This window comes from Oryctolagus cuniculus, chromosome X (assembly GCF_051225735.1).
Source record: "Oryctolagus cuniculus isolate XC-2025 breed Fujian yellow rabbit chromosome X, ASM5122573v1, whole genome shotgun sequence".
NCBI lineage: Eukaryota > Metazoa > Chordata > Mammalia > Lagomorpha > Leporidae > Oryctolagus > Oryctolagus cuniculus.
Genome location: NC_142888.1, coordinates 100,461,923 through 100,487,699, shown reverse-complemented (window position 1 = coordinate 100,487,699; position 25,777 = coordinate 100,461,923). Strand labels below are relative to the sequence as shown.

Sequence of the window (25,777 nt, the reverse complement as noted above, 5' to 3'; positions counted from 1 at the left end):
TTTTTACTATTTTATAACTAATCATCATATTAGCTATAATAACATCTTAGTTAACTTTCCAGATAAGTAGTAATATCCTGACAAATGAAATTTGTTTCTTTATTTCTAGTAATTCTATATACCTCATTGCAAAGACTAGAATTTCTTTAAAAAAATAAAAATTACATGATAGTGGCAACATTGTCTATCTGACCTTAGTCCTCATTGCTATGGTAATATTTTTAGAATTGTGATCAAGTATGATATTTTTAATGTTAGGATAATTATGAATAGTTGTTACTTACTAAGAGTTATTTTTACTTAGGAATGAATGTATTTTTATCAAACTGTCCCTTTGGACTTATTGATATGACAGAATACATTTGTCACACATGAGTAAAATGGCACATTATTGATACAAAGTATATAGATTTTAAACAATATATGAATTCTTGGAAATTTGCAAACTTGATGCCACTTTTTGTACTATACTTTTAAATTAGTCTTTTATTTATTAGTTTTACATTTATAATCATAGAAATTTTGTCTATCAGTTTTATTTTTTGTGCTTTCACTTAGAAATCATTTATTGAATGTGTACTGAATATTTTTAAAATTTTTGATTAACTTGCAATACTAGTACATCTGTGTGGATACAGTGTAATATTTCAACACACACACACATATATAGTGTAAACTGATCAAATAGGGCAATTAACTTTTCCATTTCCTAATTTTTGTGTTTAGAACCTGCTAGCTCTTCTCTTCCAGTTTTTATACATAGATGCATTATGTAAACTATGTTTTTATACATAGATGCATTATTTAAACTATGTTCAGTCCACTCTGCTGTAGAACACTTCATTATCACTTCTATATGACTGTGTTTTGATACCTATTACCAACATCCCACTATTTCCTGTCCCTTCACACATCCTAGACTCTACAACTCATTCTTAGTTCAGACTGAGTCAATTTTTGTTTTCACTTTGGCACATGAGAGAGAACAAACAGTATCTGTCTTTCAGTATCTGGCTTATTTCACTGAATATAATGACCTTACTCTTTTCAATGGCTGAGTAATATTTCATTGTGTACATGTACCACATTTCCCTTATCTATCAGTGGACACCTTGATTGATATCTTGACTATGTGCATAGTACTGCAATGAACATGAAAGTACAGCTATCTCTTTTATATATTGATTTCATTTTCATATATATCTCCATATCCAGAACGGGATAGCTGGGTCATATGGTAGATATATTTGTAGTTTTTTGAGGAACTTCTATATTGTTTTCCATAATTTACATTTTCACTATCAGTGGAATTAAGGTGAATTAAGGTTTACTTTTCTCTATATTCTCACCAACATTTATTACCTTTTTTCTTTTGATAATAGCTATTCTAACTGGAGTGAGATGATACCTTGTTGTAGATTTGATTTGCATTTCTCTGATAGCTCCAAATTTGTATTTCCTTTTTTGAGAACTCTCTATTCAGATTCTTTGCCCGTTTCTTAACTGAACTGTTTGGTATTTTTGTTGTTGACTTGTTTGAATTCTTTATATATTCTAGATACAAATCCTTTGTTAAATGAGTAATTTGTAAATATTAGATCCCATTCTGTCAGTTGTATCTTTGTTGATTATTTCCTTTGCTGTCAAATACTTCTTAGTTTGACATAATTCCATTTGTCTATTTTTTTTTGCTTGTGCTTTTAGATCTTGACCAAAAAGGTAATTTCCTATAATGATGCTCTGATGTGTTTCCCCTATGTTTTTTTTCTAGTATCTTCATAGTATTAGATATTTAGGTCTTACATACATTTTGAGTGAATTATTGTATGGGGTAAGGTGTGTGTATGTGTGTGTGTGTGTGTGTAGCTGGTCTAAGCTCAATATTCTGTTTACAGATAACCAATATGGCCAGCACAGCACCATTTATTGAATGACTATCCTTCTCCAGTGTATGTATTTGGTACATTTGTTGAGAATTAGCTGTAAAAATATATATTTTGGTCATATGCTAGGCTGGGTGCTCTTTTAATTACTTTTAAGGCCACAGACCTCTCATGTATGTTAGATGCCACATGAGTGGGAGGTTATGATATGTTCATAAAGTAAATTAGAACATTTTATGTTTATAAATTATTTGTAACCATTTGAATAGCACGAGCATTATCTATTATTTTGATGTGAAAAAATGAAAAAATATATCTATAAAATCACAAATTTTTTTTGGAGATTTGTTTTAATTATTTGAAGGACAGTTACACAGAGAGGTAGAGCCAGAGAGAGAGGTCTTCCATCCTTGTTCACTCCCCAAATGGCTGCAACAGCCAGAGCTGAGCTGATCCAAAGCCATTTTATTATAATTAATTTTGAGGATTATTATTATATAAAATTTGGAAGGATGCATTTCACTTGATTATCAACTATATTTTCAGGATTATTATCACAATAGAGACCGCTCCATGTATAAAGGAGTTTTAGGAGTGGGGAAGAAAGCTTCTTCTTTTTTTTTTAAAGATTTATTTATTTATTTGAAAGTTCAAGTTAGAGAGAGAGAGAGAAAGAGGTTTCCCATCCAATGGTCCACTCCCCAGTTGGCTGCAAAGTCCGGAGTTGCGCTGATCTGAAGCCAGGAGCCAGGAGCTTCCTTTGGGTCTCCCACGTGGGCGCGGGGGCCCAAGGACTTGGGCCATCTTCCACTGCTTTCCCAGGCCATATCAGAGAGCTGGACTGGAAGTGGAGCAGCCGGGTCTCATGCCGGTGCCCATATGGGATGCTGGCGCTTCAGGACAGGGTGTTAATCTGCTGCACACAGCACCAGCTCCAAGAATACTTCTCATATTTTTCTTTTTTCTTTTTTGGTATTTTGATTCTGTTTTCTATGCTTTTTACAACAGACTTAAGAATATTGAAAAAAAATCTTTAAACAATTTAAATTTAGACCTAGAATAATGGAGATTAGATGTTCTATTTATTTAAATAGATGATGAACTTTGAGGATACTGACTAGCAAGGTAAATTTAAATGCAGCAGCAATTGGATTTATCTGAGAGAAAAAAGGAACACAAAAGAACATTTTGTGATGATTATGCCATGAATTCTGATTTGATAAACAGAAACCCTGAACTCGACATTTATGATTTTTTTTCAATGGAAACTGGACCAAATAAAACGCCTTTGGGTATAGTAACTTGGGATAAAAACTTGTCATTTTCAGTCTGACCAAGAAAGACTCTGATGGCAAGCTGGTATGTATAAGTCCCAAGAAGACCAATAAAGCTAAACGATATGTGATTCTTGGACGGGTGTATATTTGTTACTTACAGTCATCCTATAGAGGAAATAATTCAATTTGATAATTACATGTTGGATCATGGAACAAAAGGAGGGTGTTAAAGGACTTGAGAGATTGTAATGTATTTTGCATGCATGTTTTTTCATTCAAACTGTGTACCAACAAATTTATGAAGAAAGTTCTACTATGATGATTACTTTAAAATGAGAGAACAGGATCTCAAATAGATTAAGTAGTTAGCTGAACATCATAAAACTAGTAATTAGCAGAGTCGTGTTTTGACCTTAGGCTGTCTGAGCTGAGCATTGAGCACATTATTCTCCAGATTCCCTTTATGTGGACAGCGTTTGGGATAATGCAGGTGGAAGTTGCTAATGTGGCATATCTATCCAGCGTGCTGTCCTTCCATATTCTGGAAACACTAAATTAGTGTGTGTGCAGAGGCACATCCTCCCTTCTCTAAAATGTTAGATCTTCTAGTAACTTTTCAGAACATAGCCATCTGTAAATGTCCTACCAGCATGGGCCGAAAGAGGATATAGAGAAACAGTTGTTAGGCAGTATGAGGTGAGGTAAATAACTGGCTTTCAATAATTCCCCCAAAACTTAGTCCTCTAAACAGTTATTCAGAGCATATATTGCCAGCCATAGTCCTCCAGAACTCCCTGTTCCGAAGGCACACCAAAGGTAGTTAGTGATTCATATGATCATTGCAGAATACTCATCAATTAGCAACACTAACCAACTTGTGACTAGCTTTACAATATTAACAGAAAATGAAAAATTCACTATACTTATGTATAGTATCCACAGTTTGATATAGGCTGATTAAGCCCCACTAAGGCAGAGTTAATGGACAAAACAGGAAATACCTTGGAGAAAATTACAATCTAGGTTCTTACTGACATTTGAAAGGTTATTGCATCAATAAAATAAGAGCAAAATGCAATGGCAAAGAGGAGTTAAGGAATAAAAATTAGCTTCTCTGGCCTCCTCCCTATCCTCTAATAAACTTTATCTCAGAACGTTGTTTATATTTTTCCCAGCATCTAATTTTGCAAGCATTTTATTTATGTTTTAATTACATATCTTTCAATTCCTCATTTTATTTTATTAAAATGCATTCTCATGAAAATAGTGGTAAGATTGGTTTTATTACTTTTAAAAATTTCTACCTAAATTTTATATTGTGTTATATTTGATAGAGAATAAGCAATCAGCAGGAATTGTCCAGATGAATTAGAATTTAAAAACGTTATTATGTATATATAAGAAACCCAAAATAACCCAATAGAGGTGGCAAATTATGAACTGAAACTGGTCACTTTGACTAGTGAGATGGCATTGGTACATACCACCTTGATGGGATTTCTCTTTTCTAAACTTCTCTACACTTAAAAAATCCATTACATTAAAAATTAATGTATTAGTAGAGTGGAACTTTAATATGCTATTTCCAAATAAATAAGGAGATATAAAGGAACACAGTATACTTGACTAATTCAGAAAAGTCAATAATGCATAAAAATACAAAATATAGTAGTAAGCTTTAATATATCTTGAAATAGGAGACAGGTCAATTAGACAAAATAATAGTAGAAAGATTTGAATTATAACAATCTCAATTTCATATAGATATAGATATAATTATACCAATTACAGTATTTTAGAATAGCTATGGCTAATTTACAGCAATTTATCATATACTAGGTTACAAAGAATAACTAAAGGGACACCTTCAATATTTTTATAGTGTCAATTATTTTCATATAATGAATTTCAAAAAACATTTCAAGAATATTTGGGAGAAATTTGACAACTTTGTTTTGGTTTATGTTGAATCTGTAAAGAGCTTTCAATAGTATGGACAATTTGATGATACTGATTCTTCAATCTATGAACAAGGAAGATTTTTCCAGGTTTTGTATCTTCATTTCTTTAATGTTTTGTAATTCTCATTGTAGAGATCTTTGACATCCTTGCTTAAATTTATTCTAAGTTATTTGATTTTTTTTAGCTATTGTGAATGGGATTGAACTTAGAAGTTCTTTCTCGGCCATGGCATTGTCTTCATATACAAAAGTTGTGTATTGATTTTATATCCTTCCACTTTACCAAACTCTTCTGTGAGTTCCAATAGTCTCATAGTGGAGTCTTTTGGATCCCCTATATACAGAATCATGTCATCTACAAATATGGATAGTTTGACTTCTTCCTTCCCAATTTGTATCCCTTTAATTTCTTTTTCTTGCCTAATCGCTCTGGCTAAAACTTCCAGAACTATATTGAATAGCAGTGGTGAAAGTGGGCATCCTTGTCTGGTTCTGGATCTCAGTGGGAATGCTTCCAAATTTTCCCCATTCAATATGATGCTGGCTGTGGGTTTGTCATAAATTACCTTGATTATGTTGAGGAATGTTCTTTCTATACTCAATTTGCTTAGAGTTCTCATCATGAAAGGGTGTTATATTTCATCAAATGCTTTTTTGGCATCTATTAAGATAATCATATGGTTTTTGTTTTTCAATTTGTTAATGTGATGTATCACATTGATTGATTTGCAAATGTTGAACCATCCCTGCATACTAGGCATAAATCCCACTTGGTCTGGGTGGATGATCTTCCTGATGAGTTGTTGGATTCAATTGGTTAGTATTTTGTTGAGGATTTTTACATCTATGTTCATCAGGGAAATTGATCTGTATTTCTCTCTCTCTGTTGTATCTCTTTCAGGTTTAGGAATTAAGGGATGCTGGCTTCATAGAAAGAATTTGGGAGAATTTCCTCACTCTCAATTGTTTTGGAGATAGCTTGAGAAGAATTGGAGTTACTTCTTTAAATGTCTGGTAGAATTCAGCAGTGAATCCATCTGATCTTGGGCTTTTCTTTATTGGGAGGGTCTTTAGTACTGATTCATTTTCCATCTTGATTATTCATCTGTTTAGGTTTTCTATGACTTTATGGCTCAATATGGGTAAGTTGTATGTGTCCAGGAATCTATCCACTTCTTCTACTTTTCCTGGTTTGTTGGCATACAGCTCATTATAGTAATTTCTAATAATTCTTCTTATTTCTGTGTTGTCTGTTAAATTTTCTTTTTCATCAGTAATTTTAATTTATTTGGGTCTTTTCCCTCATTTCTGGTTAGTTGGGCCAATGGTTTATAAATTATGTTTATTGTTTCAAAAAACCAGCTCTTCGTTTCACTAAACTTTTGTATCCCATAAGCTTTGATATGTTGTATTCTTTCATTTCCAGAAATTGTTTGATTTCTCTTTTGATTTCTTGAATGACCCATTCATTGTTCATTCATGGGCATGTTGTTCAGTCTCTATATGTTTGCATATGTTCTAGAGATTCTTGAGTTGTTGATATCCAGCTTATCATTATGGTTAGACAAGGTGCATGGTGTGATTTTGATTTTTTTTTGAATTTGCTGAGACTTGATTTATGGCCTAGCATGTGGTCAAACCTAGGGAAAGTTCCATGCACTGGTGAGAAGAAATGTATTTCGCAAGTGTAGGGTTGAAAATTCTGTAGATATATGTGTCCATTTTGTCTATGTGTCATATAACTCTGTTGTTTCCTTGCTGATTTTCTGTCTGGTTGATCTGTACATTGCTGAAAGTGGGGTATTGAAGTCCCCCATTGCTAGTGAAGTCTATGTTGCCCTTTAGATCCATTGATCCGTTAATGTTTCTTATAAATAGCCAGGAGCTCTGTAATTAGATGCATATGTTTATAATAGTCACATATTCCTGTTGAATTGATCCCTTAATCATTACATAGAGCTTTTCTCTGTTTCTTTCAACAGTTTTGGTGTTAGTCTATTTTGTCTGATATTAGGATGGCTACATCAGCTCTTTTTTTGGTTTCTCTTAGCATGGAATATTTTTTCCATCCCTTCACTTTTAGTCTGAATGTATGTTTGTTGGTGAGATGTGTTTCTTATAGGCAGCAAATAGATAGTTTTGTTTTTTAATCCATTCAGCCACTCTGTGCCTTTTAAATAGATAGTCAAGGCCATTTACATTCAAGGTGACTTTGATAAGTAACGACTTGGCACTGCCATTTTTCCAAAAATATTTCTATTGTTTAATTTGGATTTCCTTTGTACTTTTATTGGGAAATTTTTGCCTATACTTTGTTGCATAGTGACTACCATTTTTTTTTTTTGTTTCTTCACAGCCTTAAGCATCTTTTATAAGGCTGGACATGTGACAAATTCTTTCAAATTGTGTTTGTTGTGGAAGGTCTTTATTTCACCTTTGTTCATTAGTGAGAGCTTTGCAGGGTACAGTATTCTAGGTTGACAGTTTTTTCTCTTAAGACTTGGAATATATCTTGTCATTCTTTCCTAGCCTATAGGGTTTCTGATGAGATGTCAGCTGTGAGTCTGATTGGAGATCCTCTGAAAGTAATCTGGCATTTCTCTCATGCAAATTTTAGAATCTCTTCTTTATGTTTGTGGAGATTTTGACTACAATATATTGTGGTGAAGATCTTTTCTGGTCATGTCTATTAGGAGTTCTATGTGCTTCCTATAATTGGATGTCCCTATCTTTCTCCAAATTAGGGAAGTTTTCTGTAATTATTTCACTGAAAAGGCCTTCTAATTGTTTCTCTTTTTACACACCTTCAGGGACACCTAAGATCCATATCTTGGGTCATTTGATAATATCCTATAGATATACAACACTACTTTTTAGTTTCTAATTTCTTTTTTTGGTTCTGATTGTAAAATTTTCAGTGATTTGTCTTCTAACTCGGATATTCTTTCTTCCTCTTCACCAAGTCTGTTATGGTTTACCATCACCTTTTTATATGTTCTATTGAATCACTTATTCCTGATATTTCATTTTGATTTCTCTTTTAAATCTCAATTTCATGGGAAAAATTTCTTTCATGGCATGCATGGATTTCATTAGTTTGTGGATTTACTTCTTATTACTTCAATTTAATCCTATGATCAATTTTTTGAATTCCATTTCTGGCATTTCTTCATTCTCTTGATCTTCACATTCTAGTATTGAAGTGTTGTGCTCTTTGGGGGGCATCATGTTGTCTTATTTATTTTTTTATTTGTTCTTTTTTTTCACTTTTATTTAATAAATATAAATTTCCAAAGTACAGCTTATGGATTACAATGGCTCCTCCCCATAACTTCCCTCCTACCCGCAACCCTCCCATCTGCTGCTCCCTCTCCCATTCCATTCACATCAAGATTCATTTTCAATTATCTTTATACACATAAGATCAATTTAGTATATATCAAGTAAAGATTTCAACAGTTTGCACCCACACAGAAACATAAAGTGTAAAATACTGTTTGAGTACTAGTTATAGCATTAATTCACATTGAACAACACATTAAGGACAGCGATCCTACATGAGGAATAAGTGTACAAGTGACTCCTGTTGTTGCCTTAACAAATTGACACTCTTGTTTATGGCGTCAGTAATCACCCTAGGCTCTTGTCATGAGTTGCCAAGGCTATGGAAGCCTTTTGAGTTTGCCAACTCCAATCTTATTTAGACAAGGTCATAGTTGAAGTGGAAGTTCTCTCCTCCCTTCAGAGAAAGGTACCTCCTTCTTTGATGGCCCATTCTTTCGAACTGGGATCTCACTCACAGAGATCTTTCATTTAGGTTTTAGTTTTTTTTTTTTTTTTTTTTTTTTCCCCGAGACAGTCTTGGCTTTCCATGCCTGAAATACTCTCATGGGCTCTTCAGCCAGATCTGAATGCCTTACGTGCTGATTCTGAGGCCAGAGTGCTGTTTAGGACATCTGCCCTTCTATGAGTCTGCTGTGTATCCCGCTTCCCATGTTGGATCGTTCTCTCCCTTTTTGATTCTATCAGCTAGTATTTGCAGACACTAGTCTTGTTTATGTGATCCCTTTGACTCTTAGACCTATCATTATGATTAATTGTGAACTGAAATTGATCACTTCGACTAGCGAGATGGCATTGGTACATGCAACCTTGATGAAATTGAATTGGAATCCCCAGGCACGTTTCTAAGTCTACCATTTGGGGCAAGTCAGCTTGAGCTTGTTCCAAATTGTACATCTTCTCCCTCTCTTATTCCCACTATTATATTTAACAGGGGTCACTTCTCAGTTAAATTTAAACACTTAAGAATAATTGTGTGTTAATTAAAGAGTTCAACCAATAGCATTAACTAGAACAAAAAATACTAGAAGGGATAAAGTATTAAGTTGTACATCAACAGTCAGGACAAGGGCTGATCAAGTCATTGTTTCTCACATTGTCCATTTCACTTCAACAGATTTCCTATTTGGTGCTTGGTTAGTTGTCACCGATCAGGGAGAACATATGAAATTTGTCCCTTTGGGACTGGCTTATTTCACCCAGCATGATGTGTTCCAGATTCCTCCATTTTGTTGCAAATGACCGGATTTCATTGTTTTTTTTTTTTTTTAACTGCTGTATAATATTCTATAGAGTACATATGCCATAACTTCTTTATACAGTCTACTGTTGATGGACATTTGGGTTGATTCCAGGTCTTAGCTATTATGAATTGAGTTGCAATAAACATTAATGTGCAGACAGCTTTTTTGTTTGGAATTTACCCAAAGAAAATTAAATTGGCAAGGAGTGGGGTGGCTGGGTTGAATGGTAGGGTTATATTCAGGTTTCTGAGGAATCTCCAGACTGACTTCCATACTGGCTTGACCAGTTTGCATTCCCACCAACAGTGGGTTAGTTTCCCTTTTTCCCCATATCCTTGCCAGCATCTGTTGTTGGTAAATTTCTGTATGTGAGCCATTCTAACCGGGGTGAGGTGAAACCTCATTGTGGTTTTGATTTGCATTTCCCTGATGGCCAGCGATCATGAGCATTTTTTCATGTGTCTGTTGGCCATTTGGATATCCTCTTTTGAAAAATGTCTATTGAGGTCCTTGGCATATCTCTTAAGTGGGTTGTTTTTTGTTGTTGTGGAGTTTCTTGATCTCATTGTAGATTCTGCTTATTAATCCTTTATCTGTTGCATAGTTTGCAAACATTTTTTCTCATTCTGTCTGTTGCCTCTTCACTTTCCTGACTTTTCTTTTGCAGTACAGAAACTTCTCAATTTGATGCAATCCCAATTATTAATTTTGACTTTGACTGCCTGTGCTTCTGGGGTCTTTTCCAAGAAGTCTTTGCCAGTACCTATATCTTGCAGGGTTTCTCCAATGTTCTCTAATAATTTGATCGTGTCGGGTCGTAAATTTAGGTCTTTTGTTTCTTGAATTGCTGCGTTTATTTTTTTTGGCATTTGTGGAGATACTTGTTGGTTTCTTTTTTGTTCTTTTTTTTCTTCCCTGTGATGGCTTTTATCTTTGGACTATGCCTCTGTGGCTTAGTGGAGTATTTTTCAGTGAAGATTAGAGGTGTGTGGTGTGTGGTAGGTGTGACCATGGAGCTCTGTTCAGTGCTCTAGGGTGAAGGGAGTTTTCAAAGTGACACCTAAGTTGGGCATGGTAAATCTCTCTCTCTTTTAAATTGGTGGAGAGGTTTGTACTGCTCTGTTGGTGTAGTCTCATGCTCATCTCCTCTTCTCAAAGGAGACCAGTGCTTGGACATTAGCCCCGGTGGGTACAGTATTAGTTCATGTGGCCAAAAGGACCACACAAAGGATCTGGGCAGTTCTTGTTCAGAGCACTGATGCCACAGCAGTGATCCTCACCAGGCGTTCAGGGCACTGAGGAGCCACCTACAGTGATTGCCCAGTGTCTCAGCCATACACTGCAACCTCCTGTGTAGCCAGAGTGTTTTCACAGTCCTAGAACACAAGGTTTCCACAGTCATGAGCACCCAGCCCCTTGTCGGTGCTTCCATCCAGACTCAGGTATCTCTTCTTGGCTGGTTGCTGGGTGCATGACCGGAGCTCGTGCAGCTGTTATGTATGTCCAAAATGGCGTCCACCCTCTCTGGGCTTGTTATGATGCCGGTGCAGGGTGGTTGGGGAGAGAGAAATATGCCTCCTTTTATTCTCCTCATTTGGCAGGTACACTGTTCCTGATAAGGCTCCAAGCTGGACTCAGGCCAGGCTTTTGCAACAGCTTTATCACCAGTGGTTCGGGCTGCTGCAGTCTGGTCTCACTTCACTCTCCATAGCTGGTGCTGAGGCTCTCAGCTGCTGGGGTCCCAAGTTGTGTGTGTCCACAACCCTCCATGTAGGTCCACTGTGTCCCTCTAATTTGCGTGCAGTTTTCTCTGCTGTTTTCTCCCCCTTTCTTGAGACTGTACTCTCTCCACTTTATTCTTGGGGAATATATATATATATATATATTTTTTTTTTTTTTTTAAAAAGAGCACTAGGCTCCTTCCTTGTTCTGCCATCTTGGATCTCCCTGTATTAACACCCTGTCTTTTGCAACAAAATCGATGCAACTGGAGACAATTATGCTTATTGAAATAAGCTAGACCCCAAAAGATAAATATCACATGTTCTCTTTGATTTGTGGTAGCTAATATAGAAAGTACAAAAATGCAATGCAAATGAGTGAAACTGCTATCTTGGAACTTCTTTATTTCTAGCCCTTTTCCGTAAACTCCTGCAGTACAGTGGTCTTTCCACTTTCTACTTGTTGAATTCTTTACATAGTGGAGGATTAAGCCTGTTATTATAATATAAATTGAAAGTATGTTATTACAAAAATTAAAATGTAATAAAGGAAGGTAGAGGGAGGGCGGGAAGCATCATTATGATTTTAAAATTTTATATATGAAGTACATGAAATCTATTCTTTTTATATCACTAAAAAGATTACAGAGGTTTATAGATGTTAATGGGGACATGCATTTATGCTATTCTGCTAAGAGATAAAAAGGAATTTGTGAAAGTATGAATAGCATATTTCTATCTGTGTGAATTGACAATTATACAAAAAAGAAGGTACTTTAAAAAATTAATAGGAAATTAAAACATAGAAACATAAGTATTTTGGTACAAAATTGTTGAAATCCGTATGTAGTTTTTTATAGGATGCATTTTTGTAATATGCATTTTTCATAAACTTTTTGAAGACTCCCTGTATGCACAGATTTCTTTTTTTTTTTGCACTCAATAAAATGATTTTTTCATTCAATTTTCCATGAGCTTTTTGAAGCACATTTGTAGTTATAAGTGAATACAAAACTCTGGAATGATACTGTTAGTCTTACCTTCTGGGTAAGATTAACCACTACACATTAACCAGCTACACATGGGTAATAAGTGACTTGCAGGCTGGTCAGAATTGAGATGTACTGCAAAAATATAGAATACGCTAGATTTGGAAGACTGTACAGAAATACATGAAAGGTTTCATTAAAAACTCTTACATTAGGCCTGGTGTTGTGGTACAGTGGATAAAGCTGCTGCCTGTGATGACAGCATCCCATATAGATGCTGGTTCATGTTCTGGCTGCTCTGCTTCCAGATCAGCTCCCTGCTAATGGCATGAGAAAAGCAGCAAAAGATGACCCAAGTGCTTGAGCCCCTGACATCCACATGAGAAACCTAAATGATTCTCCTGGCTGAATCAGCTCCAGCTGTTGTGGCCACTTAAGTTGTGAGCTAGCTGATGGGAGGCTTCTATTTTTCTGTCTCTCCTTATCTCTGTGTAACTTTGACTTTCAAATAAATGATTATTCAAAATTGTTTTATATTGATTACACACTGAAATGGTATTTTGGAGATATTGAATTAAATAAAAATGGTGTTAAATTTGCTCCCTGTGTTTTTTCTATTTGGTGTGGCCACTAGAAAATTTAAAATGACATGGTTCCCTCATTATAGTTCTTTTGGATAGTGTTGTTGTAAGCAGTTAAGAATCATTATATCTGAGGCAGTATATTGTGGAGAGAATTTTAACTTTCTACTTTGTGCATTTATATATTGAGTCCATATTATTTGTATGTAGATAAGTCAGTATACATTATTTCAAGAATAATTTCAGGACTCTTCAAAAAGTTCATGGAAATGTGCATTATATTTTACTTGCATTTATATTGACCTTTTAAAATAACCTCATATACATATATTTTTATTTTGAAAGGAATATTAAGTGATGTGACTGGCTTCTTTGTCTTGCCCTGATCTAACTCATAATATCCTTTCTCATTAATAAGTATTTATCAGGAAATGAATTTTCTGTCTCATTCATAAGGCTTCTCTCTATATTCCCTTTTGCAGCTTCTTAATACAATCCATGCTCTAAGAAGGGAGACCTTTGATAAGTTTTTCCAGGAAAATTTGATATTGCTTTGAAGGTAATTTCCACATACGTTTTGAGCTGTGGCACTAAGCCTTGTCCAGGTGCAACAGCTATGATAGGGTACCTGAGTGTGTGGATATGGATAAATAGGTGGCTGTTAGAGGATGCCAGATATATTGAGGAACAAAGAGTCACCGAAAGAGCAGGCCAGTTGTGGCTTTCTAGCTTTCACTACACATGAGAAAGGGAAATATAGCTGCCACACTGGAACTTGGGTAAGGCTTGTGTTCAGTCTGACAAAAAAAAGGCTAATACGTATCCAAAATCAGGTGGGCTTTGGAAATCATAAAAGCCAGTAAGGAACAGGTAGGTACAAGCAATTAAGGGAGTTAAAAAGTAGTTTCCAGAATCCAGGGGATTTAGGCATATCAAAAACACAGCATTGAAGACTGAAAATCCTGTTTAGGGGTTAAACATTCTAGTTGACAGTGAATTAAGTATCTAGAACTAGCCTGACAAGTATAAGCAAGCACAGATGAACTTTTAGGTTTAGATAAGAGGCATGGACAATGGTGCGATGATTAACTGATTGTGCATCTCCTAACCAGCTGCAGGCCCTGAGTTTATATCAGCCTTCAAGGGAGTACTTTTGGAATGATTAAGGAAACAAAGGGGCAAGTAGTGAGTGGCTCTGATTTGGAAGAGGCTCGTATGAGACTTTTTGTGGGTTACTCTGGGCATATGTTCTAGGGGTTAGTGAAAAGTGGGTTCAGTATTTTTTTTTTGATAGGCAGAGTTAGAGAGAGAGGAAGAAACAGAGAGAAAGGTCTTCCTTTCTGTTAGTTCACCCCCCAAATGGCTGCTATGGCTGGTGCGCTGCAGCCGGCACGCTGTGGCGACCTGAAGCCAGGAGCCAGGTGCTTCCTCCTGGTCTCCCATGTGGGTGCAGGGCCCAAGCACTTGGGCCTTCCTCCACTGCACTGCTGGGCCACAGCAGAGGGAAGAGGAACAACCGGGACAGAATCCGGCGCCCCAACCGGGACTAGAACCTGCGGTGCCAGAGCCGCAGGCAGAGGATTAGCCAAGTGAGCTGTGGGACCGGCTGTGGATTCAGTATTAGTACTTATCTCTGATTCTCATTCACTTTATTTAAGAAAGAATTTGAAGCCAATGGCTCAAGACCAAAATGAGAGCCAGCATAGTGGGATTGTACTTTGGTGGTGAAAAATAACAGTTACCAATGTCCAGTGAAGAGATTGCAGAACCTGTATTGCAGTAGCCAGGGTCTTCCTGGAAGTTCAGGGTAAATTTATGGAGAAGGGGTGCTTGGAGAATATGCTTCAAAGACAGTTAGGTCTTACAAGTAGTAAGCTTTGCTAACTTAGCTTCTCTTCCTATTATGCCAATGTGATCTCTTTGGAGATACACGCACTTACTCATAGGTGAAGTTTATGGTTTCTTCAGGTTAGACAGTTGAAAAACATCTATTCTAATAAACCTCATATTTAAAGGCATACATATTTAAGGCAGATGTTATACTTTTTAAAAAGATTTATTTCTTTACTTGAAAGAGTGTGTGAGTTTGGGGGGATGGGGAGGGAGATTTTCCATCTGCTGGTTTACTCCCCAGCTGGCTGTAGTGACCAGGGCTGGACTAGGCTGAAGCTGGGGGCCAGGAGCTTCATCTGGATCTCCCATGTGGGTGGCAGGGACCCAAGCACTTAGGTCATTCTCTGCTGCTTTTCTCAGGCCAGTAGCAGGGAGCTGGATGAGAGTAGAGCAGCTGGGGCTTGAACTGGTGCCCATATGGGATGCCAGCTTCACAGGCATCATCTTTACTGGCTACACTGCAACACTGGCCCCAGAAGTTACACTTCTGTTCGATATAGTTTTCAAAGTATAAACTCAATTCATTATGGTATATTAAAATATACTATTTATTTCTTAAAACAATGTTGCAGAAACCAATGATATAAAATGCTGAATAACCATGGTAAGAGGAAAAGCCACATTGATATTAATTTTATAACAATGTATGTTTGTACATATTAACATTGGAAAAATTAGTGGTTTTTCTGAGTAGTGAAATGATTGTTTCATTTTCTTATTTTTCAAATTTTCAACAATGAACAGATGTAATTTTTTGTCATTTGGAGAAGTTCAATAAATGCTATTTCAAGTGTTTTGTGGCCTTTGGAAAGAACATTGGCTTGGCTACCAAGTGACCTATGTTCATCTCCCAGTTCTACCACTGGCTCACTACATGACCTTGGGGAAATCATACTCTCTGCTATTGGCGTGAATCTCTTATCACAGTATTAGGATGATCAGCGATTTTACATCAATGCTCTGAGTAGCCCTAGAGTTCTTTGACAATGCCTCAGGGGCTTCCAAGGGAGAAAAGGGGGCAGATGAGTAATTTGGGTCTAGATGTTTCAGATTACTCCAATTAGAACAACCACCTTCATTAAAAATCAATTTTAGATACTGGAATATTACATAATACTTTCTTTCCATAAAGGGCTTTGATCTTTCTGAGAGAGAAAGAGAGAGACAGAGAAAGAGAGATATGAACAGGAGAAGAGATTTTGAAGTTTGAGAACTTCAACTACTGGGGGTAGATGATATCTAAAGCTCCTATCTTTCACAGATTCTATTATTTGGGCTTTTCACAGATTCCCTGTAGCCTTCTCCTGAATTGGTCTCAATTTGTGCAGTTTTATAATGACTTTGAATACTCTGTGTGTTGCCAATTTATAGTCCCTTCCCACCCTGCTTGCCTACCAAGCTTTAGGCAGAATTGCAGACACAGAACTGAGTAGACAGTAGAACAGATTAGCTTGTTCTATATTGAATTGAAAAGTAATCAGTTCCCTGGTGGTGAGGGGCTCCTTGAAATCTAGTACAATATTTCGAGGCAGTTGGGAGATTATGTCTGTAATGACTTGTAGCAAGAAATCTATACATTTTCTTGAAAAAGGAGAAGCAAATTCATTGCTTCTCAGCTTTAAACATTAAACCTTGGGGGTGAAGAGGGAGAGAGAAAGGAAAAGGAGAGGAGTGAGAGAGACAATGCCTCTACCTTCTTTGTGATTTCCCTCTCTGTTTCAGTTACTTTATGTGACTATATGCCTTGCTGGTTAGGAAGGGGAGAAACGAAGTTTTTAGCAAGAGGAAAACAACTGCATCATCTTGTTCACTTCTCTTCTCAACACCCTTCATCATAGAGAGTGGGTGGGACTTCTTGACTCCAGAAGATCGGCAAATGTGACAGTAGAGTTGCTGATTAGAAGACTGGTTGACAGGGTTGGGATCTGCAGGCAGAACTAGTTTTCATGGCTAACCTAAGGGACTTTTGCAATTCAGCCTACTCAAAATAAGTGAGGAAGTAAGGTTTCCTCTAAAACAGTAAGCTTCCTGTTTGCATACTGTTCCTGTTTCTTCAATTCGAACCCTGCACTTGATTTCTCCTTCCTGCCCCCAATCTCAGGTACTCCTCTGTTCTTCAGCTGCCATTTTATTCCCTTCATTATAAAGTGCAATTGATGATAAATTTATTCTCAATAGTTTCAAATTATATAATCGCTTTCCCCAACAAATAATAATGAAAGACCAGAAATATCCTTCAGCCAGAGTCATGAATCCACAGTAGTGGAATTTGAGAAAGTTTTGAGTGCATGGAGTGAGTTTTGTGAGGAAGAGATCGACCCTACTACTTCACACTACTTGGTCAACAGGGCTCTAAATCGCACCCTTTAGACTCTTTGGGTAATCATCTAATCACAGACCAGAGCCTATTCTTGTTTCCCTTAATTGTATTTGTTGTGATAATTGAGAAATGTATAAAGGTGTAAAAATTGGATATTCATTAGTTTGATGATATGATGGTCTCGGAGAAGGGGCAGGGGCTAAGTAAGGAAGCTCTCCAGAAAAGGAGCCCCTTTGCTTAGTTGAATAGAAATTAGGAGATGAAATAAACCTGTGAAAGTAATGCAAAATGCCAAAAATGAGGGTTTTTTTTAAGGAATCCAAGGAAAATTGCATGCAGTCTATTGCCACTGTTTTGAATGGTAGTCAAGATTTATCAGAGGTGTTTAATTTTAGCACAGAAGAGAAGAAAAAGTAGCTTAAAAATAAACCAGAGATTTAGAAAAAAATTGCTGGTGAGACCAGTTTAATTTCAGGCACAGAGGCACAAATTGACCAAATTAGATGGAAGGGAAAGGGCTGGCAGTACTGGGGGCCAAGCTTGAGCGTTACTATCTATGGATTGTTAGATCTGATTATTCATCAGTAATATTTTCAAGGGGCTCAGACCAGGCTGTATGGAGAAGATGGAGAGCTTATAAATAGGTATGTAAGATCTATTTCATACTCATTATTATGGCATAATTTATATTTGACAATTCCCCCTCCCCAAATTCAAATACCTAAAGAAAAATAGTTAGAAAATGAATTGGAGCAGAGAAGGATCCATTCAGAAATGCTTCCTATAGAAAGAAAGTATCCTTTGTGAGTTATTTTGACATGAAGCAGGGCAATGATTTCCAAAGGAAGTTGCATGTTAGGATCATCTAGAACTCTTTCAAGGAATAAAGACTCCTTGGCCTTCCCTCTAGAGGTTATACTTCAGTGATCTGTAGTGGAATTTGGGAATCTGGAGTTTAACAAACTCCCCATGTAATCTGCAAGCACAACCAGGTTTTGGAAACACCTACTTGGGAGAGGGAAAAAGTATCTAACAGGATGAGAAACCACAGGAAATAAGAAAACTATGGGCAGAGAAGCAGTAAGTGGTGTGCCATTCATTCACTTAGTAAATGTTTTCTGAATGCTTACTGGCTAGAGAATTGGAGAGCCTTGACCTTATCCTTCAAAGGAATTTCCAGTCTATACCAGTGGTTCTAGGCCCTCAATGTGCATTTCACATATTTCCAGGCCTATCTCTAGCACTTTTATTTGAATTGTTGAGAGTGGGGTTCAGACATCAGTGTTATTCAGGTTAGCAAGGTGACTCTAAAGTTCAGGTGAGGTGAGACTTTCTGCTCTAAAGAAGTTAGGCAAATAGGTAAGCTGTTGAAGTTCAGAGAAGTACATGCTACCAGGGTCTTGCAGAGGCTGAGAGAAATTTAAGCATATTTCATGCTTTATGGATTCCAGTATATATATTATGGAGAAATGCCAAAGCAGGAATACAAACCTTTGATATTTGTTTAATGATGAATCTTTTTAACATACACAAAGAATAGAATGAAATGTAATTGTACTGTTCATAAGATACTTACAAGAATTTATAAATTTATTATTTCTTTTTTTTTTTTTTTTTTTTTTTGACAGGCAGAGTGGACAGTGAGAGAGAGAGACAGAGAGAAAGGTCTTCCTTTGCCGTTGGTTCACCCTCCAATGGCCACCGCTGCAGCCGGCGCACCGCGCTGATCCTGGCAGGAGCCAGGAGCCAGGTGCTTTTCCTGGTCTCCCATGGGGTGCAGGGCCCAAGCACCTGGGCCATCCTCCACTGCACTCCCTGGCCATAGCAGAGAGCTGGCCTGGAAGAGGGGCAACCGGGACAGAATCCGGCGCCCCAACCGGGACTAGAACCCGGTGTGCCGGCGCCGCAAGGTGGAGGATTAGCCTATTGAGCCACGGCGCCGGCTTATTATTTCTTTTTTTAAGATTTATTTTTTATTTATTTGTAGAGAAGGAGAGGTCTTCCATCTGCTGGTTCACTCCTCAAATGGCAGCAATGGTCAGAACTGAGCCAATCTTGAGCCAGGAGCCAGGAACTTCTTTTGGGTCTCCCATGTGGGTGCAGGGGCCCAAGCACTTGGGCTATCCTCTGCTGCATTCCCAGGGGCCTTAGGGAGCTGCGGTGCCCATATGGGATGCTGGCGCTGCAGGCCGAGGCCTTAACCTGCTGTGCCACAGCACTGGCCCCAACTTTATTATTTCATACTATACCACAGGCAGTGTGGTGTGACAATAGGATACTGTTTAAAGTTGTAAGATGAATTCTGTCTTCTCTAGTCATGCTGTATATCTCTGTGCCTAAGTATTGTCTCTCTTGTGGCTGCTTTGGGTGCTATGAGAACTGAAGAAGGGTATTTGATTCAAGTTTATGAGGATCAGGGTAGGCTTCTTAGAATTAGAGTCACTGCCCTATGAATATTTGGTAACTACATGCCTTTGGAATTGTTATATTGTCAAACTGTGATAGGCAAACTTTTGCAAGACTATTTTCCAGCATGATGGAGGAAGCAACTGCATGGGCCATCTCCGAATTGCCACTGAGGCGGATGGTGATGCTAAGAGGACTGAGGAAGCCCAGATCCTTTGGGTTCATGGATAGCAACCTTTGCAGACTTTCCTGTCAGCTTGGAACTGAATCCTTGCCCACCGGCAGCTGAAACTGAGAGAAGCACTGAGTGTTCTTGAGGCAGGTTGGGAAAAGGTTTAGTTTGATTTTTTTTCCTTTTCTGATTTTGATTTTAATTCTTAAATGAGGTGACCTACTCCCCCTGGGAACCAGGAGCAAATATGAAAATGAATGAAAGAGGGAGGCAACTAGAAAGAGAAGCAAAAGCTCAGTAGAAATGGATTGGAGTCTACAAGAACAATTGCTGTTATCACCATTTCATTCAACCACTAGATGTGGATTTTGATTGAAGTAGTAGAGTAGTCCCTTAAGATTTTCAGAACTGATCCTCTGTTTACTGGCTTTTTTATGGGAGAAAATCCTTAAAGGGGGTTAAGGAGATGGTTTGTCTACAGCACAGAGCCTATTTGAGGGATATGGAAAGACAGAAGAGTGATGGAAACTGAGATACTTATTGGAATACCCCAAGTTCGCTGCTAGAGAGTTTGCCTTTGATATGACTGATGATTTATATAAGGTCAGTCAACAAAAATGCCTGAGGATTAGCAGGCAGGTAACTGTAAAATGAGTCTTGCCAGTGGCTCCCTTACTTTTTGCCGTACCTTGAACTTTGAACCACCCAACAAGGCCTGAAATGACTTACATTGCCTTATGTATTCTTGATCCAGCATATTTGGCATGAGACCTAGGCACACAAAAGTCTACCGAACCACCACCTTTCTCTGCTCCCCCATTTACTGTCAGCCATGAAATTTTTCTCTAAGCTCTGTTTAGCACTATGACTCCCTGCTAAGACTGGAGCCTTGCCTGATTTTCAACCTACATCCCTGGGCTTCTGACTTTTCCCCTGGAGCTTAATTTCCTCACCTGTAAAATGGGGTTATATAAAATGGGGCTAATGAAAACATGCTTTTTATAGGTTTCTTATGATGAATAAAGTAAATGTAAAGTACCTGGTGTGGAGTAGTCCTAGCACAAACTGTAGGTGCTCTCATTGTTAATGTAATTGTTAAAATTTCTACTTCTGTCCTCATGGTTACTACCCGCATGCTCCTACTCCCTCCTCTCACAAGGACCCTTCTGATTGCAATGGGTCTACCCACTTAATCCAAGATAATTTTCCCATTTGTGTCTTTTACCATGTGAGGAAACATATTCACAAGTTCCTGCCATTATGACTTGAAAAATTTGAGGGGCCATTATTCAGCCTACTAACTGCTTCAATCAAAATCAATATCCTGGGGCAAGTGCTGTGGTGTAGTTGGTAAAGACACCTCCTGTGATGCCAGCATTCTATGTGGGAGCCAGTTTATGTCCCAGCTGCTCTACTTCTGATCCAGCTCTCTGCTAATGGCCTGGGAAAGAACATCAGAAGATAGCCCAAGTGTATGGAACTCTGCCACCCATGTGAGAGACCTGGATTATGCTCTTGGCTTCAGATTGGCTCAGCCCGGGCCCTGGTAGCCATTAGAAGAGTGAACCAGTGGATGGAAAATCTCTCTCTGTAACTGACTTTCAAATATGTAAATCAGTCTGTTAAAAAAATTTGACATCCCAGTGGCTGAATGAGATGGAAATGGAAAGCCAGGTCCATGTGTAAAGGTGTTTTGGAATTTTAACTGTCTCTTGGAGAAGTGTCTGCTACCACCATTTGTAGAAATGTAGTAGTTGGACTCATCTGCCTTACCTGGCCCAATTCTGTGTTCATATGACACTTATTGTCCTCTCTAAGCTTCAGATCATACCTTGAGTTTACTATGTGTTCCTCTCTTCCTGTTCCAGATCCAGCATCTATGTGGAGTCTTCCCTTAATTTTCTTTGTAGTGACTGCAAACTGCACATGCTCTTACCTAGAATTTTACTTTCTTCTGTATCTCTGATGCCTACTTTTGGGGGGCACATGAATGTCAGACTGGCATTCCCCAGAAAGTGGGTATTTTAACTATCATGACAAAGCAAGGAAGAGAAAGGGTAGGAGACTATTTTGCTACTAAGTCCGTAAGCATCTTGGACAGCAGAGAAGCTGCCAAATCTAGTCCATTGCTTCAAATCTCATAATCCTTTGAGGCTGAGCATTTTTTCATGGTTACCATAACTACAGGTTTGTAGGCACATATTAGAATATAATAAAAGGTGTGAGTTTTTTAGCTAGTTTAATAAAATCTGGAGATAAAATCTCCCTGAAAGTCAGAAGTTTGGTTTTGATCATGTCAACCCATTGTAATTGTGTCACCCTATGCCTAAGGGGTCTTCTTTCAGGATGGGCATCAAAACCACTGGAGAATTTCGGAAAGCATGTGTCAAAATGGCGGCTTGACTAAATTAAAGAGCAAGTTCAGAGTTCAAAGGAGACTAAAAGTGTTGCCTTCTAAATTAATGACTACCAGATGAAAGTCTGACAAATAATAATTAAGGCATTTAAAGGTATATATTTGAAAATATTGAATTTGTTGATTTGTCTGCCAGACAAATGTATTTGTCCATACATATTTCTGAGCAGACAGTGGGCAAATTGAATTGAAACGATTGCTTGACTTTTGCGTTTTTCTTCTGGTTGTCCCTTAGCTTAGAGAGATATTTTAGGCATCAAAATACAAGAGGACTTCTAAAAGTAGAATTAAAACATAAGTTTATTTTGGGGCAAAAATTCTGAAATGCATGCATAGTTTTTCCATAATATACATTTTCCATGAAATTTTTAAAGACTCCTCATTTGCATGGGCCAGGTCATTTGTATTTTACTTGAATTACTTCTAAAGTCCTGGGTTTAACGGCTCAAACATAGCAAAACAAAACCAATTCCAGGGATGAAAAATATAGCAGTGGGAAGTAAAGTAATATATGTAAGAGACTGAATAAAAGGATATGCTGAGGCATATGCTTCGTTGATTCTATTTCTAATTTTCTGTGCACATGTTTCATCAGTAAACAGTTTTTTTTTTTTTTTGATTCTTTACAGAGTGTTTGATGTACTGGTGTTAAAAAAATTATTTGTCTTCTTGGCCAGGTGCCATTTGAGTACCATGTAGTCTGTATCATAGATAATCATTTCATTTGACGCTATTAATATTTTATGAAGGAAAGTTTTAGATAAAGGCACATAACAGCCTTTCTGCCCCTTTAAATTGAGTTATCACGTATATTTATGCTCCCATTTTTGCCATTCTTCATGGAATTGTTAGATCCTAGGCTGTATCCACATATCACCAAAAGTACTTACAAGTGAGAATCCAGTCTCCTAACTAGATTTTCTTGGTTGCCATGTTGAAATAAATACATCAGTTTGACAAAGCCGAATTAGATGAAATAATTAGATATTCATTTTGAATGTAAAACCCCAGAGAAAGTCATGTTAGTTTATTGAGCTGTTTTCCTCACAATATATCTCAAATCTATACATTTCTATCCTACTCCTCCATTGCCACCTGTTTTAAACCTCTTTCTCCCAGATTGTTATAATAGTCTCCTTCATCCCCCCATTTTTTTTGTAAATCTTGTTTCCCAATCCATTCTCCATACCTTGTTAGAATTGAGTGAGCACTTATTGTAAAGTGAAAACAGGCTGGTGATGGATACTGAGAATATAGGATCCCATAAGCATACATAAAGTGCAAGTGGCTAGCAGATGATCCAGGAACTCCAATGGACAGTTTTAGCATCCAAGCTCAAAGAATTATTGTAGCAATACTCTCCAGAATTGACTGAGTAGCTGAAAGGAGTGGTCAAGGCTCTAGTTGCTGTGATAGTGATCTGAAGGTTCCTATAATCCTTTATGCCAGAGTGTTTAGACCTAATGGTTCCACTACTACCCCTCCTGGATTTAAAGAACTCTTAATGGGTTCTGACCACTTCCTTTTTTCCCTAGGATCCTCAATGAAACCATTCTTGACAAACACTTAGCATAGGACCTGGCATAAAGTAAATGTTCAATAAATGTTATCTCTATTATTTGAATATAGTACACATATTATAGAAATGTTACATATTATCTATATAATATTATCTAGATGTTACCTTCTCTGGCTTGATGAAGAATCCCAGTCCATAAATATCACAGTTGTCACCCTCTGATCAGAGGTGCTGATCAGAATCTGAAAACTGTCCACATTTTTCTTACAGCAGAGTATAGCAAGAATATTCTGCAAATTTGAAGTTTGCATTCATAGAATCATGGTTAATCAAAGTTTACTGGGTATTACTTAAAGCAGTGAAAAAAGTCTGGTCCCCATTTTATCTTCTGCAAAGTGTCTGGTTCATTCTTAACGTTCAAATTTCAAAAGCTCTTCTTCTCCCCTAAACTGTCCCTGTGAAATACATCTTGAGTTCTTGCCTGCCTAATTGTCAGGAAGATTAGAATTGTATGGTATTTAAGAATGTTGCCAAAGGTAACTATTTTCACCTACAGTATCAGCACAGACTCCTGCAAAACAGAGTTTCTTACTGGAGCAAATGTTATTTCTGAAGATTCATATTTGATTTTATTCTTCCCTGCAATTGTTGAACAAATTACTAATCACTTCACCGTGATGTTATAACAAATTATTCAGGCCCACGACAAGGGGGAGAACAATAAAAAAGCTAAAAGAAGGAATTTTTCCATGGCTCTATTTGGAGTTTATTTTGCTTAGAGCAATAGTTGCAGGAGTCTCAGCATTTCTGCCTTGTTGCTACAGTGGAGTGATTATAATTAAAGTAGAACCACAGAATGTTACAGCCAATTCTCTCATTTAACAGATGGAGAGTTCCAGATCCACTGAGGTGAAGTTGCTTGGTCATGGTCACACAACAAGTGAGATTCCAGAGAGTCACAGAATCTCAGTTTGAAGGAATTTAGAGGTAATTTAAGCTAACTTTGAACCCAGTGCATACATTTTCTCTGTATCATCCCTGTGTCTTTTCTGATACATCTTGTTGACTTCTTTGTTCATTGGACTATAGTCCTAAAAGGTGAATTATTATTTAAAGGTAAGTTGAACATCAAATAAATGGTTCAGGCCCATGAGAGAGTCAACTTTATGGTTGGTTTTTACTATGATAACAAAATCACAATTTATTCAATGACATTTTTGTCTGTAGCCCAAATATCATTTGGTTTAATAGATATTTTATTTTTACCTTATTTCATACTAGTTTCATTAGATTAAATTTTTATCAAACTCAAGGGGCTGGAATCAACTGTAAAAATAGCCCCAGGGTTTGTGTGTGTGTGTGTGTGTGTGCGTGTGTGTTGGGGGGGGATTGTTTTGTTGTTGTTGTTATTTTGGCCTGACTGAGGTTTCCTTTTATAATTGAATACAAGAATACTTCATTATGGAGTAAATAATGAGAGTAATTAGAAGAATAATAATAGCCAACAGTTATTGAAGATTTTCAACATGCCAGCCACTGTGATAAATAGGCATTTTAAATGTTATCTTCATTTTTTGCAACAACCTCCAGGAGGTAGGTTTCACTAAATGCATTTTGTAGATAAGTGAAAGCTCAGTGATGTTGAATAATTTGCTTAATGTTCTACAATCTATTCGTAGTGGACCTGGGATTTGAATTGAAGGCTCTCTGATGCCAAAGTCCATATATGCTTCAAAACCATGCTGCTGAAAATATAAATAAATGAGATATGAACAAAATAAAAATTAATATAAAGTCCTACTTACAAGGATGGAGCTAATGGAGAGCCTTATAATTACCTAATACTTTATCATTGAATGTAACAGCAGCTCTGTGAAGTAGCTGTTGCTATTATCACTACTTTACATATGAAGGAACTGGGTGGGTCACTTAGAATCTCCAGCATGGGAGAAAGAGTGGGAATTTAAATACCTTATTTTCAAAGCTTATGTTCTTTCTATTATCCTGGACAATATTACTAAGAATGTGAATTTAAATGGGACAGTTGTAAATG

At 37.2% G+C, this 25,777-nt stretch overlaps 1 long non-coding RNA gene across 3 annotated transcripts in view; it reads left to right on the top strand.

Moving 5' to 3' along the window:
• LOC149119712 (uncharacterized) overlaps nucleotides 1–25,777 on the top strand; it is a 394,158-nt gene that overhangs the window by 65,214 nt on the left and 303,167 nt on the right. For all 3 annotated transcript variants that reach the window (XR_016227620.1, XR_016227619.1, XR_016227621.1), the window contains exon 2: nucleotides 24,610–24,711. This is a non-coding gene — a long non-coding RNA (uncharacterized LOC149119712). The remainder of the gene's footprint in view (nucleotides 1–24,609; nucleotides 24,712–25,777) is intronic.